Source organism: Rhinolophus hipposideros (genome assembly GCF_964194185.1).
Source record: "Rhinolophus hipposideros genome assembly, chromosome: 9".
In the NCBI taxonomy this organism is placed as follows: Eukaryota; Metazoa; Chordata; class Mammalia; order Chiroptera; family Rhinolophidae; genus Rhinolophus; species Rhinolophus hipposideros.
Window position 1 is genome coordinate 87,408,511 of NC_138055.1, and position 17,655 is coordinate 87,426,165.

The window sequence follows — 17,655 nt, forward strand, 5'->3', positions numbered from 1 at the left end:
TCCTGAATGTCATCAAAATGTCTTCCTTTCAATATTCCCTTTCACTTCGGGTAAAGAAAGAAGTCACTGGGGGCCAGATCAGGTGAGTAGGGAGGGTGTTCCAATACAGTTATTTATTTACTGGCTGAAAACTCCCTTACAGACAGTGCCATGTGAGCTGGTGCATTGTCGTGATGCAAGAGCCATGAATTGTTGGCGAAAAGCTCAGGTCGTTTTTGTCTAACATTTTAATGCCGCCTTTTCAGCACTTCCAAATAGTAAACTTGGTTAACTGTTTGTCCAGTTGGTACAAATTCATAATGAATAATCCCTCTGATATCAAAAAAGGTTAGCAACATCTTTATGACTCTTGATTTGGACTGACAGAACTTTTTTGGTCATGGAGAATTGGCTGATTTCTATCGTGCACTTTGATGCTTTGTTTCAGGTCATATTGGTACACCCATGTTTCATCACCAGTGATAACACAGCCAAAAACATCGTCTTGCCTCTCTAAAAGGTGTTGGCAAACTTCTACTGTCCTTTGCTTTTGTTCATTGGTGAGCTCCTTCTGGACCACTTATGCACACACCTTTCTCATGCCAAGATTTTCAGGTAAGATTTTTCTGTTTCTCTATCTATGTTTACTTGGTCTCCTATGCTTCTCACAGTCAGCTGATGATTTTGACTCACAATTAGTTGAATTTTTGCAATGTTTTTATCAGTTCTGCTCGTTACCGGCCACCCTGACCTTTCTTCATCAGTGATGCATTCTCTCCGCTCAGAAAAACGTTTAATTCATTTGTACACTGCCAATTTCTTCATGGCATTATCCCCATAAACTTGGACTAACATGTCCCTGATTTCACTTCCACTCTTGCCAAGTTTAACAACAAATGTAATGTTTGTTCATTGCTCTAATTCAAGCTTAGACATTCTTGGGACAGCACAAAAACACACTACAACAATAATGAACGCCACTGAACAAGACACCACCACTCTCCACACGAACACAGCTGGGAGACACTGATATCCCAAGGTTATGAAACCTCATCGAGCTGTTTGTACAGCGCTGCTAATGTAAGGGCACTTAATTGTGAGACATCGTATGCCAAGCACTGTGTTAAATTCTTCACACACATATTTCATTGAGTTCTTATGACAACACCGTAGAGTAGGTATTATTATGCCCATTTTATAGATAATAGAACCAAGGCTCAGAGGGGCTAAAAAACTTGTTTAGGCTCACACTGCTAGTAAGAGTGAAGCTGGGATTCAAACCCCAGTCTGTCCGACACCAACGCCCTTCATCACTGCTCTCCAACCTGTGCAGAAACAGCGGCACCGGCAGCCCCAGGCATGCTTTGGCCCCGAGACAGTCCCTCAGCACAGCCCCTTCCCTTCACTTTTCCAAGTACAACCTCACGACACACTGTGTGCATTGCAATGTCTCACACACCAAGGCTGTCCCTCCCCATCAGTCAGCGCCCCCCTCCACAACAAGGCCCCAACATCCCTCAGTAATTTCCTCTGCTGCATATGGTCTGTCTCCCTCAGTGCCTCTCAGACTTGTTGCCCCCTTAACTGGCAACAAGCATTTGCTCCTATTCTTCTTTTGACTCAAGACGGTCACCAGCCATCATTTAAGGGCTGGGGAGTCTCACACTGCAATGAGGCCACACCTAGCGAAACAGCCCCTGGGACCTGGTCTTTGTCTGAGCAATCGCTACATCACACCACTCACCCCTGGTTCTTACCATTTATTTATTTTTCCAAGCCCCAGAGAAAGAACCGGGAGGCAGTAAGGCGAGAATAAGCCTGAACTAACCACGGGAGCATCTCTCCTGTAAGGTCTGGGAATACTGCGTCCTTGTGCCGCCCCAGCCATCATGCTTCCTGATGACTCTGCAGCCAGTAGATATTTGGAACAGTGATTAGAGTATTTGATTCTACCTCAATATGTAGCACATGCTGAACACATGGGAGCTGGTGAGTCTTGACCTCAAATGTGAGTGAATGGTGGAAATGAACAAACAAAGAATTCCTGATAGGTAGGGAAGAGGACAGCTGAAGAATACCGGTACCAGTTGTTATAAAATGGTGGTGCCTGAATACCGGTGGGTTCAATGGGAGAAAAAAAGAGAATTTAGGGAGAATTCAGAGAGAGAGAGTTTGGTGCAGATGCTAGTAAAAACATAGGCTTTGGAGTCTGATAGCGTTTGAATTTGAGCTCTGCCACTTCACAGCTGTGTGACTTTGGCTAAGTTACTTAATCTTTCTGTGCTTTTACTCTGTCATCTGTAAGAAGGGGTTGAATACCTATCTTGATGGGACATTGTGATGATTAGATAAGGTAATTTCTGTAAGTGCTTGGCACAGAGTGAATGTTCCATAAAAAAATAATTTATTATGATTAGAGAGGGAGAGGGAAAGGAAGAGGGGGTTTGGAGGAAGAGTACATTTAGGGAGTTTGGTAGTGTGTTTAGTGCCGTCCCACCCTGGTCCTGTGACCATCAGAGTCTTCATTGTCTTTGCAGAGACATCCTGGAGCCCCCACTTTGGTCATGGATCTTTCTGGCTTCTGGAAGTGGCAGCAACAGCTGTCTTTTAGGTGGTGGCAGGGGTGGGGGTTGGTGTTAGCGGGGTTCTTGCTGGGGGGGGGGCGGATGGTATTCAGGTCAGGGGAAGAAAAGGATACTGGATTGTAGAGCAGTGCAACAGAACCGTTGGTTTATTTCAAGGTTGCAAGACCTCCAACCATCTTTCCTTGCCCCCCTCACCCACAAGGGCAGAGGAGCTGAACCCAGACCAGATGTTTCCTCTCTTTCACTATCAATGGATGGCTTGGAGACATGGGGGAAGAAAGGGGGGAGTAATGAAGGCAGTGGGAGAGATGCCTTAGTAGGGAACCCCTCCTTCTCCAACTGGGGTCTGCAGGCTTGGAGCGTGTGCCCCCTGAAGTGCTGGGACGCATCAGCGAATGTCAATTGCATGGCCAAACCTAAGGTCAAATCAAACCCAGGACAGGGATGTGGGACAGTCGGTCCATATCCTGGAGGAGCCCCTTGGGAAGGAACTTGAAGGGTGGTCAGAAGCTTCTGCCTAACTCAGTGAAGAGTAATTGGGGACACAGAGAAGAATCGCTCTTTTGTCATCTGCACCACCTGGAGAACCGACCTAAGAGGTACCGACAGCTGCTTGGAGAATTCCAGCACCTTTACATTCCACCACCAGGATCACTGGGCATCAGTTTTGTAATCTGTAAAATGGGGAGAAGACTAATACCTGTCCAGATGACTTCACGCCATCATTAGGAGGACATTATGAATAGCAATTGTCATGACAGTTTTCACAAATGTGCAGGATCAGCGAGAATGAGATTTCACGGGGTGGGGAAAGTACCTACATGCTCTTCCACCTGCTGCACCCATGGAGGGGGCCTCAGCTGCGGGGACAGGTGCACCTCCTCCCAGACTACTCCGAGATCATTGCGGGTGCCCAGTAAGCACTTCCTGGCTAGAGTCTGAAAGAAACAACTGAAAGCTTCTTCAAACTTAAAATCTGCACCAATTAATCATTTTGGAGACTTTGGTTCAATCCTCTTCCCTGGGATACATCTTCTTCCTCACACCAGTGGCTAGATGGCTAGAGGCCCCAGTGAACCAGAGTGGGTCAAGCTGAGTTGGGCACATATTTTTTATTTTTATTTTTTGTAGTCATCCCAGCTTCTCTTTCTAAAGGCAAAGGAAGTGCCTTCTACCTCCTGAGACTCAGAAAGCCCAGCAGAGTTGGTAGTGTCCTTATGGGGCTGCTGAAAATGGAACAGATTGCCTGCAGATGTAGTGAGTTCCCTGTCTTGGAGGTATTCAACAAAAAAACACAATCTTTCCTATCATTACATTCTGTGCTAATTACGTCCTTTGTGTACATTATCTTAATCATTGCAACAACACTATGAGGAGGGGACTATTATCATTATCCCCACTTTACAGGTCACGAGACGACTGAGGCTCCGGGAGATTAAGTGGCCCCAGGTTTCACAGCTACACAGCAGCCTTCTGAAAGCTTGGAAGTCATGCTCCTAGTGACAAGCATGGCCCGCCAGAGGTCCCGCGTGTTCCCCTGAGGTGGATCCTAACTGGACACAGTGAATTTCTCCCCAGGGGAAAGCCTTGAGTTCAACCCCAGAGAAGCTCCCCTTGGGTCAGCCTTCACCACCCTCCCATCCCACCTACGGCAGAGCTCAGCTCCCATGTGAGACTTGCTCTGTCATCTCAAACCAGAGGGTCTGAGGGTGAGGACAGCTCGGGCAGGGGAGCAGCATGACCTGGGAACAGGAGGGCAGACTGGAAATCATACTTTTATCCTTTCATAATCCTAATATTGAATGCTGTGAGGGAGGGAGGCAGGAAGGGAGGAGGAAGAGTAGGAGGAGGAGGAGGGGGGGGTTTCAGGGAGGTTGAGTATTGCCTTATAGAATCTCTTTCTTGTCCTTTCTTTTCTCAGCAAACCACAGACTAGCTACACATTCTTTGGCCGTTTCCTGAGGATGAACTTGATATTTTGTGGATAGAGAGAGAAAAAAAAAGAAAGAAAGAAAAGAGGAGGGGTGGGAGAAGAAGTGAGAGAGAAAGCCACACACACACACACACACACACACACACGCACACACACCCCTCCACACTGACTCCTGGCAATAAGGAAGTGAGACGAGATCTTTTTCATGAATGGGCTTCACTCAGCCTTGCTGAACTTCCGCTCTCCATTCACCAGCATTCAAATTTCACCTTCTGACCATCCAAGGCAGCTGGCTGCTAGCCCAGGAACTAGCAGTTTGAGATCATCCCCCGACCACAGGCAACTGTGTGCTTACAGAATCTTCTTTCCTTGTAACAACTGAAACAACTAAAAGCAGTTACCCCCTGGCAAATCCAAAATGATCGAAGTATTTACAGGATACCTGGATTGAGGGCCATTGGCCCTGGCCCCCTCCCCATCCAGGGCTCCCCTCAGGGCTACTCCTTACAGGGGGCATCCAGGGGGAGCTCAGAAATTATGCAGACAGGGCATGCAGAGGAAATCTGCCTGCCCAGGAGTTGCACTCTGGGGAGTGGCAATGCTTGCCTTAAAATTACGCGGGGGGCAAGCGTCACCATTTTGGAGAGGACATTTTAGAGCTCTTCCTGTGGAGGCTTTGCAGCAGTTCGCTGTGGCTTGTGGCCTGCAAGGGTGCTGTTGTTTCATTTGGGATGGGAGTCGGTGGACAAACAGGGAGCAATTGAAGCTGCTGTCCCTGGAAAAGCGGCCTGGAGGTTCCAGAGGGTTTGTCCAGGAAGTAGAAAGACCAGCTGCAGGATCTCAAGCAAGTCATTTGATTTTGCTGTGCCTCAGTTTCCTTGTTAGTAAAGATGGGCTAAGAACACCTCTCACCAGGGTGGCTGTGACCCCTAAAGAGCTAAGGCAAAGACATGCCGCCCCCCCCCCCCCGCCCCCAGTGCATCTGACCTGGGCCTATGGGTGCTCAGGGAAACCCCTGTTGCCCCGATTTGGAGAGAATAAGGAATAGCTCTGTAGCTCTGAGCTTCCAGGAATGGTGGCTGCAACAGACTCTTGATGAGTGGCCCAGAGAGGAGAAATACAGGGATTGCCTGGCCTAGACACCACAGGAGAGAAAGCTGGGATGGGGATGACGTGGCGGTGTGTGGCGACGTTATGGGCGGCTAAGCTGCTCTCTCTCTCTTTCTTCCCCCTCCCCTGCAGCCCCTTCTTGTGGCAGATCAAAGAGAAGATAAAGGGACATCATTTTCCCGTCCCCACCCTGGCACCCCTGATCCCCACACTTTGGTGGGTTATAAGGGGTCCCCAAACACCCATGTTTTAAAATAGTTGGGCCCAGAGGCAGTGGCATGCATGGGATGGCCTTCAGAGCACCTCCCCACTTCCGGGCCAAGAGTCTCTCCAGAAGGCTAAATCCAGGACAAAGTGCCGAGCTGCATTCCACTCCCTGCAGCTGCTGTGCCTCTGGACCGGCTCTGGGCACTGGGAATGGACTCGGAAATACCAGTGGGCTTTGTTAGGGCTGATTACTCACCGCAAAGGAATGCCAGCCATTTCATGGGACTTTCTAGGAACTCGCTTGCAGCTGGAGCATTCTGGTCCTGAGCCCTCCCTCCAGAGCAGAGAGGCTGCTGCCGAGGCCTCGTGCTGGGGAGGGAAAGTGCGGCTTCGGGTGCACGAGGCCAGGGCACCTCACAAGGACTCAGAGTGATTTTCCTTTTATTAAGTTGGGCTGTGGGCCCCCCGCCCCTGGGATGACTAGAGGCAGCTTTCTCTACCGGTTTTCCCCTGTCGTCTCTCTCTCCTTCCTCGGCCAGCCCACCTCTCACAGCCAAGGAAGGCAGAACCCCCGCATGAGGGCTGACCCAGAGAGACGTGGCTGTGATCAAAGAAACGCCATTGATGGAAGGAGCTCTGATAACAAGTGTTGTTCTCCCTCCTTTAGTCCTCACAGCCCACTCAAGGCTGAGGGGCTTGCGTCGTGCCCTTTTTGTAGAGGAAGTGAGGACCTGGTGAGATCCAGAAATTCTTCCAAGCTTACATCGTTAGCAGATGGAAGAGCTAGGAATTAAGTCCATTTCTGCTCATTTCCGAAGCGTGTGGCTTTAGCTACTAGACTCTTACGGTATTTCATGTGTTCTTTACTAGCTTGACTTTTATGAGAATGAGAGATTAAGCACTCCCTGAGGGGAGAGGCCACGTTTTCTTTTTCTCTCTATTTATCTCTACAAGATACCCGGAACTCATTTTATAAAGCAGCTGCCAGAATGTGCTGAGACAGTAGGGCCACAGCTGCCTGTGGAGGGTCTGGAGGCCACAGCACCCCCTTAACTGTTTATCTTTAGTGCTGCTACCAGATGACCAATTTTCTTCCCACCCTTGTCTCCTGTGCCCTGTTTATGAATGGCTTCCATGGCTTCCCCTCTCTGTGTCTCTAAGTTTCTGGGTCACCTCGCTCTCTGTCCTCTCCGAGTAACTCATATTCACATGTCCTGCTGCCTGCTTCAATGGGTTAGTTGCGGTCCAATCAGTAGATTCCCAGGGGCCAGTCTCAGCAGCCTACCTCTCAGGCAGCTGGCATTCTCTAGAGCATTGCATGGGCCCATTTCTGATCCAAGTTACTGTGGCCGGGTTGGCAGGGTAACATGGTACAAAGCATATGGACTCAGTTTTGGTAAGCCTGATTTAAAGATGAGGGGTCAGAAGCTCAGAGATATTAAGCAACTGGCCTCATGTTACACACTTAGAAGACAGTGGAATCTAGAATCGAGACTAGAACACAAATTTTCAGTTCCTAAAACCTGAGAATTTTCTGCTATAATATGCTACTGCCCAAGAAAATTCTACTTGTGTTTGGTTTTTGTGGTGAGAGTAATGAATTACATTTTAAATCATAGAAAAATTATAATTTCTACAAGGTGTTCCACTCAGTAGATATTCTTTTCAACCTGACACTTCCATCATTCTGAATAAATGAAAACTTATTACCATCAGAGTGTTAATGCTAAATAAAACCCTAATCTGACAGAGAATTGCTCAACGGATGACAATAGTATTAATAACAGTATTGTTAATTAATAACATACTAATTACTGCTGTTTGGGAAAAAGATGAAAACAACAGAACTGCTAATAATCATACTGCAAACACCTGTTTAGAACACAAGTGACACAAGTGCCACAGCCATCTAGTTAAGAGACTTTAGCTTCCATCAGTTAGCTATGTGGCTTGGGGCAGGACAATGTACCTCTGGGCTCCGTCAAATGAGGAGATCGGTCTAAATAATCTCTATGGCTCTTTCCAGCTCCAACATTCTACAAATCTAGGAGTTTGGTTTTGTAGCCTCCAGAGGGGCTGAAGAAAGTCTGAAAAGTGAGGGCTCTCGAGAAACCCAGCAGTTGAGGTGGCCCCCAGAGTACCTGGCTGGAGGGAGAACACAGAGAGGCTCTTGCTACAAGACTTGAACACGTCCCATCTGAACCATGAGAACTGGTTGACCTTTTGGGATTAAGAAACTTCCTCCACTGTAGGGCTGACATACGCAGGTCAGACCAGTGGCCACGTCCACTCCCTTTGGTCTCATCTGCTGGACTCTATGGCAGCAGAATTTCCATCCGCTCAGGCAGCTGCTGATAGCTGCAGGGTCTGGGGTGGTCTCTGTTAACCTGCCAGCTGCTTAAACAGCAGGCGGGAGGAGCTTCCTCTGGCTTCCTCTGGACTGCAGCTGTTCAGAGCATCACGGGAACAATGGTTGACTTCCATGACAAGAATGTGTCAAAGCCGATTTATTTTTTAATGAAGAAAATTATTTCAGGTTGACTTATAAACTAGTTTAAATATGTTCTCTGGAATATAAAACATGGTCATAAAGTACCCCAAAATAATGCTTCCCCCTAACAAGAACTCTGTAAATGTTAGTACATTATTATTAATATCAGATCTCACAGAATAAGGTTAAAATAATGATGATATCCAAACTCTACTAATCTTTTCAAGACCAGCTCAGATTCCTTTTCCTCCTAGAATTTTTCCTAAACTCTTCAGCCTACATTCTTCTCTATATTCAGCCTATATTCATTCATTCATTCACACATTCATTTATCATTTTTCTAGTGCTTGAGGTTCTAGGTGGTGAGGATATCATGGCAAAGAAAAGTCAAGGTTGCTGCCCTTACAGATTTTGTATTCCGGTGGGTACAGACAGATAACAGACAGTTCACAAACTAGAAAAACACAACCTTCATTCAGTCAATCAAATATTTACTGAGTACCTACTATGTGCCAGACACAGTTTTAGGTATTAGAGATACAGTGTTGAATAAAACAAACATGGCTTCTCCACTTAAGCTTTCCTTTTAGTGAAGAGACAGACAATGCACAAACGGATAAAAAGTTTAGACATGGTAAATGTCTGAAGAAAATGAAATGGACTTGTGCTTGTGGTTCAGGAGAGAGGGAGAGGGTGCTGCGTTCTCTAAGGAGATCAAGTTTCAATAATGTCTAGAGAATACAAATGAAAACATCTACTGCACGCACTGTCCATCTCACACATTTTCCTATTTCATATTGGTAAAGACCTCTCCTGCTTAAACACTGCTTGGTCACTGGCTTAAATATAGTAGTCACCTCCTGTGTGTAAAGGATTTCTTAACTGACGTTAGCAGAGAATGGGGAAAGCTGCTCTTGAACTAGACTGAAGACGCGTCTGTCTGCAGTGTCTCTGTTACAATATCTTAAGAATCTCGGGACTGTGGGAGCAGGGGCAGGTGAGGGGTGAGTAGAGGAAAAGAGCTTCTGGCGGGAGAACATTGCAGGATGACATTCAGAAGAAGTGCTAGAATGTGAAGGCTTGATTTCCAACGCAAAGCACTATATGACATTATTGACAGCTGGAAACAAAGCCAGGCTCTTTCCCAACCCTGCCATCTGATTATCAGTCCTAACAACACCACTGCCTCACTTCTGTATCAAGCTTTTAACTGCCAGAACACTTTCCTTTGGAGCTTGAGGTTTACAGCATCCTTGCAAGATAAAGGTGACAAATACAATTATCTCTGAGCCTGAGGAAACAGAGAGAAAGGTCAAAAGTCTTATCCAAGGCCACCCAGTAAGCTGGGGGAGACAAGCTCTCTCATTTAGTTCTTTGTTCTTTCCACCACATGGCTCTGCAGTCCCACAATTTGCCAGATAGGCATGAAACATGCATCCATTCTGAGCTCATCTATGCATTTAGAATAATTATCTGATTTGGGATTTTTCTTCGAAGGATAAGCTTTCCTTCTCTGACTTCCCAGCTTCCGTGACTTTAGTTCTAGCTTCCCACACCTTCCTCTTGGGTGGTGGGGAAGGAACCAACAGCTCTGGGCAGTGTGGAGGTGGACACTTGGGGCTGCAGCTCAGTCCAGCTGTCCTGCATTATGGAACGGAGCACAACAGCTCCCCAGCACACCCTGCCCAGCACTGACCTGAACTGCTGCGTGCAGATTTGGAAACCTCAGCAAGAATGTTGACCAGAAAGGACAGCCCCATCGGGTCAGGCTGGTGGAGACCTACACCCGGCCTCAAGCCTGTCTTCTGTCTTCTGCTCCCAGGTTTCCTTCTGTCATGCAGGGTCTCAGCTCCCACTCTCCACATAAGAACACAGGATATGGTGAGGCCAAAAAGGAACAACAACGGAGCCACAGACAGGGGAGTCGTACCACTATATTCTCGATGGCGGCTGGTCGAGACACAAAAGCAAACATCCACCAGTACCCCAAAAAGGGGCCCCCCATGCCCCCGGCTCACTGGCAGGTGGGTGAGACACAGGAAGTAGGATCAACATGATCTGCAATCCACAATCCTCTTGGAAACCCCACTTGCTAGCCGCAATCAGGAGTCTGCTTCTCTGCCAACGAAGCAACTCCCCAGCGTAGCCATGGCAGTTATATTAGTGGCTAATGGCTAACTGGTAACAGCTGACGGCCATTTAATAACTGAGCCAGCACCTTTCCACCTGAGGTCAAGAGCCCGGAAACTGCTCTGTGGGACTCTTGTCCCCACACCTTCCCTTCTGGAAGATGCCCACCAGCCAGTGTGAGTGGGCGATGCCTTGTGAACCTTTAGGAAAAAGGGCTATTTCCTATTCCTCTACCAAGCTCTCACTGGTCTCTTGGCATCTCTCAGTCTTCTTCATTCCCACGTCCATTCGGCAATCACAGTAGTCTGAGAAAACATAGAGCTCATCATATCTCTGCCCTGCTTCACAGCCTTCAAAATCCCCATCTTAATCTAAGGATAGTCTCAGTGTGGCTTAGAACTGCGTGCATGATACCTGCCTGCTTACCTGGCCAGCGTCATTTCAGACCAGCTCCCCTTCCCCACTCTGACTGGGGGTTTGTATAAACTGTTCCCTGCACTGGAACACTCTTCCCTCCTTTCTCCTGCTGCTTTGCTGGAGTATCTCTTACTCTGCGTTCGGGTCTCAGTTTAAATGTCACTTTCCTTGATTCCTCAGACTAGAGGAACTGCTAGATTGCAGCCCGCTCCGCTTGTAATTTCTCACAGCACTTTTTCACTTCCGTGAGATGGTACCTATCGCAATTCTTCTTTTTAAAAACCCCAAATTGTGTGTTTAGTAATTCTTCCCCCTGACACCCCCCTTTTGGTAACATGATCTCTGTTAGTCCCTAGAACCCCACTGGGCACCCCACTTGTTGCAGGACTGAAGGCACCCACATGCCCTAAGAGTGGGAGGACATGTCAGATCATTGAATCCAATGCGTCTCTGTTGTGGCATTCTTGCCCCATGTCCCCAATTCTGCTTCAGTGCGTCTGTACAAGGGCACTTACTGATTCTGGGGCAGCCCGTTCCGTCTAAGGCGGCAGCCAGTCATTTAACTCCCATAAACCTCTGTCCTTCACCTGTAAATGGGGGGGATAATAACGCGCACCCCACAGCAATGCTATGATTATTAAATGAGACCTGGTGCCTTGACACCACGTATGGTTCAGTAAGTGTGAGCTGGTATTGCCATCGTCATCATCACAGAAGGTTATGTTTTCCTCACATTATGATCGATTTCTCTGCAAGTTGGGTTCCACCTTGGGGCTTGCACAGAACGTGTGTGACATGGTCCACGTGACAGCCATTGGAGTCCAAAGACGGTATCTTGTTTACCATGTTCGGAAAGGTACTGTACCAGTTTCAAGCTTCTCACCGTTTAGGCCCCTCTCTGAACGATTCCTTTGTCTGTGTTCCCTCACTTCTCAGGCCATCCTAGAGATTAAGAAGATGCTGGTCCTAACAATCCAGAGCCACAGGCATCAGAGAATGACAAGGAATTATATAACCTCTGGAGCCAGCCAAGGAGTAAGGAGCTTTCCAGAGTAAGGACCTTCAAGAAACTCCTCCACCATGAGATGGGAGCTGAAGGAAACACTGGGCAGGGCAGGCCTGAGTGCAGGCAACATCGATCTCTTTCCGTCTGCCACTTCTTTTCTTTTTACCTCTTTTTATTTTTAAAGTCGCCCAGTAACTCAGGTGCCCAGTGCCTACATGCCACTCCAGCTTACACACAGAATGTCCTACCTATACAACCACCAAACCTGGGTAGATTCTCTTCATAGAAGATACCAATCTTTTGGTATACTTTTTCAAGGTCCTTTCACTCCTGAGTTAATATACCAAACTTGTTCCTGCTAAAGTGTTAATGACTAACCTCAGTTTCCCTTCCTGCTTGCCATCCACAATAATGCCCATACCCCAACACACACACAAAGTGGATAAATTTGAATTTTAGACATAAATGGCAGGATCTATGAGGGAGTTAATTCTGAGCAGGTGGAGATCTCACCTAAGGCTCTCCAATTCATACTGTGCAGGTAGCTTCCCATTCCGCCTGTGCATTAAGCCAACCAACCCTACCAACATATCTGGTAGAAAGGAATGGTGAATAGGCAGTTAATATGAAGACTGCCATCTACTGGCAGATGGCATCTGCTGGCCTGTTGGTGAGCTCAAAAGTTGGGCACTGCAGGGAGTTTCCTGATTGAACTCTCTGAGTGAGGAGAACCAGTCATCTCCCCGATTCCTTTTCTCTAAGATTTCTTTCATTATTATCATTATTATTATTTTACTTTGATTCTTTAATGTACACAATATTTCACAGAGGCTTTGAGCCAGAAGGGATTTTCAGAGGGTATAGGTGTTGTAAGCCAATAACACTTTAGTATAAATTAACCCATTTACTACCACCAGTCCAGAAATTGAGCTGAAATTCCAGGAAGATGACAAATCGATTATCTTCCTTTCTTCTTTCCTTCCTTCCTTCCTTCCCTCCTTCCTTCTTTCCTTCCTTCCTTCCTTCCTTCTTCCCTCTCTCCCTCCCTCCCTCTTTTCTTTTCTTTTTTTCTTTCTCCTTTTCTCTCTCTCTCTTTCTCTCTCTCTCTCTCTTCCCTCTTTCCCTCCCCCTTCCCTTTTATCATTGAATACAGAAGTCTGGCTCAAAAATAAAATCTTACCTGTGGATAGGAAAAGATGACAAAAACAGTTTCATTTACCAAGAGATAGCTGTGGACGTTTTTAAAAGGTATTAGTCCACTGGCCTTACTTACTCCATCAAATCTCATTTATACCCATTTGTGATTCTCGGAAACAAATGCAAATCCTCCTGAAACCCCCCAATCTTTGGAATCCTGTATTTCCAGTTCCTTCAACCCCTCTAGCAGTCTCATCCCTCCCTTTCAATAAGAAGAGTAAATATCTTTGCTGTATCCTTATGCACATTTCATGTGTGGTGTGTTTGCTGCAGGTGTGTGCATTTGGCCTCTTGTCAGAGGCTATTACTTCCTAAAGACATTTGGTTTCTCTTTCTTAGAAGAGAAAGGGAAGCTGTGTACTGACACCACCTTGAACTAATTGTAAGATTCAACACTGGTCACCCAAATAGGTATGTTCATTGGTTACGGCTCAAACAACAGTGAAATGATGGGTGCAAAGGTCCTTGTTAAGTTCAGAAGAGCTTCTAGGTCTTCATACACCCGTTTCTGTGTGTGCGTTGCAAGAAGGAAGAACAGTGATTCACCAACTGAAGTGTGACTGTCCCTGAGGAGACAGGAAGAGTTTCCAAGTGATATTCAGGCATGAATTGCTTTAAGGGAACCAACTTCCAGATCTTCTGTTCCATTTCTTCACCCTTCCCTAAAACTGATCTGCTTGATAATGTGCCTACAATTGGAGGGTCAGGCCTGCTCTTTCTCAATAGCCTTTAGCCCACTTTACAAAAAAGAAAAAATTGTTAACTCACATCTATCCCCAAACTTATACGGTGCATTAGGCCAAGTAGAAAAACCTCCATGGCATCAAAGGACAACTGAAAATGTTAATGAAAACAACATAAATCTCTGAAACTTTGTGTCTTTCTTTGTCTTATACATATTTCTGTTAAGGGCAAAGCATGGCATTAGAAACAAGGTACTTCAGCCCATTGGGGGTGAGGATATACCAAGTCTGATAATTAAGTTTGCGAACTCATCCTAGAAAAAGTGCTCCATACCTCATTGCTTAATGGTCACCTTCCAAGTACACCCCTTGGGAAGCTGTGTACTCAAGCCAGCACCTAGTCCCATCTTCAAAGCAATTCTGGAACTCTTTTTCTGAAATGGCCATCAGAGCTGTTGTTGTATTACCCATGATGTCCTGAATGTCATCAAAATGTCTTCCTTTCAATATTTCCTTTATCTTCAGGTAGAGAAAGAAGTCATTGGGGGCAGATCAGGTGAGTAGGGAGGGTGTTCCAATACAGTTATTTACTAGCTAAAAACTCCCTCACAGACAGTGCCGTGTGAGCTGGTGCCATTGTCGTGATGCAAGAGCCATGAATTGTTGGTGCAAAGTTCAGGTCGTCTAACTTTTTCATGCAGCCTTTTCAGCACTTCCAAATAGTAAAGTTGGTTAGCTGTTTGTCCAGTTGGTACAAATTCATAATGAATAATCCCTCTGATGTCAAAAAAGGTTAGCAACATCGTTTTGACTCTTGATTTGGACTGATGGAACTTTTTTGGTCATGGAGAATTGGCTGACTTCTACCGTGCACTTTGACGCTTTGTTTCAGGGTCAGCTATGTTTCATCATCAATGATAACATGGCCCAAAATGTCATCTTGCCTCTCCAAAAGGTCTTGGCAAACTTCGACTCTCCTTTGCTTTTGTTCATCGGTGAGCTCCTTCTGGACCACTTATGCACACACCTTTCTCATGCCAAGATTTTCAGTTCAGATTTTCCTAACTGTTTCTCTATCGATATTTGCTTGGTCTGCTATGCTTCTCACAGTCAGCCAATGATTTTGACGCACGATTTGATGACTTTTTGCAATGTTTTCATCAGTTCTGCTCATGACTGGCTGCCCTGATCTCTCTTCATCAGTGATGCGGTCTCTCTTCTCAGAAAAACATTTAATCCATTTCTACACTGCCGTTTTCTTCATGGCATTATCCCCGTAAACTTGGACTCACAGATCCCTGATTTCACTTCCACTTTTGCCAAGTTTAACAAGAAATTTAATATTTGTTGCTCTAATTCAAGCTTATACATTCTTGAGGCAACACACAAAAACACGCAACAACAATAATGAACGCCACTCAGCAAGACACCGCCACATGTCGGCACAGACACAACTGTGAGACACTGATATCCCAAGGTTATGAAACCTTATGGAGCTGTTTGTACAGTTCTGCCAATGTAAGCGCACAGTGGTAAGTTCACGAAATTAATTGTCAGATCTCATATAGTGATGCAGTAAAAGTGATCAATTTTCTTTTACGAATCTTCACATTCATTCCCCCATGATTGTCAAAGAACATACCTGTATTGCCATAATGTGAATCCCATGAAAATAATGTGAATGAAGTTAGGAAATACTAAAGGTGATGGTGCCTTACTTTATCTGGGTGATAAATTCATGGGAAAACTTCAAGCCCTATCTCTCTAGTAGTCTCATATCTATCATCTATCTATCTATCCATCCATTCATCCCTCTCTCCATCCATCCATCATCCATCCATCTATCTATCTATCTATCTATCTATCTATCTATCTATCTATCTATCTAATTGTCTATTATCTTTCATCTTAGAATTAAAATGTAGAATGTTTGTCATGGGGACATATTAACACACATTGATTTGGATTGAAAAATAAAAACTTAGGTGGGTTTTGGTTTGGGGATGGAGAATAAATCTACTCTGGATGATTCATTTTACAATGATGACTGCCTTTAATTAGGCTAAATTGTAGATGTTATTCATAAGTTGAATGCTTTAAATTTACAGCTTTTAAAAGTTTGACAATAATAAAAATAAAGCACATGAGAATATAAAAATAATTTATAAAAAACTTTTGGCAGATGTGTATTGAAATGAACAATATTTCAATGTATGCAACTCTAAGCATATCAAATTAGAAGGTGCTTCTAAGAAAAAGAATAATAAGGATAATTAATAATCATTTGATGAGTCTTGGTAAAGCATTGTAGGTGGCTTCTCAGAAACAGAGAAAGTTAATGACTACAAAAACTGGATAACAGATATTTGTAAGTCAGATGTTTTCCAATTCTTGGCTTTCAGTGATATCAGAGGAGGACCTAATCGAGTTGTCACCTGATAGATTATTAAAAATAATTCTTGATGATAGAGCAGTATGTTATTTTTGGCATAGAACTTGGAAAGAGTTCAGAGAGTTAAATCATATTGCTATAATAAAACTCCTTCCAAACTTATTTATGTGAACAAAGTTTCCCAGCATTACTTCTATAAAAATGAAAAGTGGGAATAGAATGGCTACTGCTCCCCATCTAATTCAGTAATACCATGCATGGGTCCATAAAGTAATTAAAATTAAAAGCCCATCTACTTCATTAGTAGATAATTTTCTTTACAATATTGTAATTAAACTCTTTTGAGAAGATAGAGTCACATACAGTTGTGAGAAATACACAGATGTCCTGTGTCCCTGTACCCAATGCTGACATCTTACAATGTTAGACAGGACAGTATCATATTCAGGGCACAGACAATGATACCGTCAAGATATAGAATGTGTTCATCACCACGCGGATCCTTCATGTCGTCCTTCAATAACCACACCGCCTCCCTTACATCCTGCTCCTCCTTACCCACCAGTATCCTCCATTTCTATAATGTTGTCCTGTCAAGAATGTTATGTAATAGAATCTTATATAACACCATGTGACCCTTTGGGATAGGCTTTTTCATGCACCAGTATTCTCTGGACATTCGTTCAGGTTGTTGTATGTATTAACAGTTCGTTCCTTGTTATCACTGAGTGACATGCCATGCATGGATGTGCCCGTTTCTTTCACCATTCACACAACGGAGCACATCTGGGTTGTCTCCAGTTGGGGGCGAGTACAAATAGAGCCTCTATAAACATTCCCATGCAGATTTTTGTATGAACATAGTTTTCATTTCTCTGGGAAAAATATCCGGGAGTGCAATTGCTGGGTCGTGTAGTAGTTGCATATTTAATTAAAAAAAAAAAACTGCCAAACTGTCTTCCAAAGCAGTTGTACCATTTTCCACGCCCTTCAGCACTGTATGAGGGATCCAGTATGGTGATCCTGTATGGTGATGTCATTTATTTTCACACATTATTTTGGTATGCACTTTTAATTTTAAGATAGGTTTAGATAGGAAAGTTGCAAAGATAACACAGAGAGGTCCATGAAAGCAATTGAGAAATGGCTAAGAAATGGAGTCCCTCACTCAGTTTCCCCTGTGGTTCACATCTTCCATTTGTGTGGTACCTTTGGAGGAACCAACAGTGACACATTACTCTTAACTAAATTCCACGGTTTGTCCAGATTTCACTGGTTTGTCCCCAGTGTCCTTTTGCTGTTTGAGGATCCCATCCAGGTACCATGTTACTTTTACTTGTCATGTCTCCTTAGCCTTTTCTGGTCTATTACAGTTTCTCAGACTTTTCTTGTTTTTGATGACCTTCAGGATTTTGAGGTGTGCTGGCCAGGTATTTTGTAGAATATCCTTCAATTTGGGTTTGTTTTGTTCTTCTCCTGGTTCGACTGGGGTGATGGAATTTGGGGAGACTTACCACAAAGGTGA